The sequence below is a fragment of the Otolemur garnettii genome, unplaced genomic scaffold (genome assembly GCF_000181295.1).
Source record: "Otolemur garnettii isolate 467f Iridium unplaced genomic scaffold, OtoGar3 scaffold00154, whole genome shotgun sequence".
NCBI classification, from domain to species: domain Eukaryota; kingdom Metazoa; phylum Chordata; class Mammalia; order Primates; family Galagidae; genus Otolemur; species Otolemur garnettii.
In genome coordinates, this window is record NW_003852549.1 from 1,586,616 (window position 1) to 1,587,771 (window position 1,156).

At 43.0% G+C, this 1,156-nt stretch overlaps 1 pseudogene; it reads left to right on the plus strand.

The window, feature by feature from the left end:
- The first annotated feature begins 485 nt into the window (after window positions 1-485).
- On the plus strand, window positions 486-853 carry LOC100957892 (annotated as a pseudogene).
- The last annotated feature ends 303 nt before the right edge of the window (window positions 854-1,156 follow it).

The window sequence follows — 1,156 nt, forward strand, 5'->3', positions numbered from 1 at the left end:
ATCAGAATATGTTTGACAAAAACCAAAGAACTGCAAGGAAAAATAGACAAATCCACTATTACACTTGGAGATGGCAGCACACCTCTCTCAGTAATAGATCCAGTGAGCAGAAAATCAGCAAAGATGCAGTTGAACTGAACAGCACCCACCATCCGTCAGCTGAATGGACTTGGCTTTATAGAATACTTTACTCAAAATGTATATTCCTCTTCTCTAGCTTAAATAGAATATTTATTAATCAACACATTGAGCCATAAAATGCACCTTAATAAATATCAAACAAAACAAAACAACATATATATGTATATATAAAGTATGCTCTCAGACCAAAATGAAATTAAATGAAATCAATAATAGAATGATAGTTGAAAAAAGTCTTAAATATTTGGAGACAAATAACACACTTCTAAATAATACATGTGGATTTTGTCCACTGCTTTTCTGCTCCAGACATTGTGACCACAGTTCCAAAGCAGCAAGAAACGATGCAGCCCCTGGACACTGTCGAGCTGGCCAAGCCAGAGGAAGTGGAGGTGCTGGAGCCCGAGGAAGACTTGGAGCAGTTTCTGCTGCCTGTCATCAATGAGATGTGCTAGGACATCGCATCTCTCACCCGTGAGCATGGGGGGTGGGGGGATGCACATGCGGAAAACGGACAATATGCTCAACCTTCAGGTGGAGGCCGCAGAGGAGAGCACACTGAATCATCTTCAGAACCCAAACGATGGAGTCGAAGGCAGAGGTACCAAGAGGTGCGAGAAGGCTGAGCACAAGACGACGGAGATCGGAGATCATGAAGATGGCAGAGATGTTGGTGGAGCTGGTCCTGTGGATAGAGAACAGCCAGTCCTAGCGAAACAGCCTTGGCGGTATACAGCCAATGGATTCTGGTCAGCTGATGGCGAGTGGCTGACACCCTGGAGAAGCTGTAAGGAAAGAGCCTTTTGTTTTCTTTTTTTCCTCTGTCTACAGTCTGTCCTTCACTTGCACCAGGTTTCTGCTATGGTCTGTGGTTGATGATCTCAATATGAGTTTTTGATTATTAATGTTTTTGTTTGGGGAAATAACTTTTTTTTGGGAAATGCTTTCACATGCAGAAATTAGGGCCTAGACTGCAAGCTCTTGCAGCAGTCACATTTGTTCCTTGGCTTTGGTT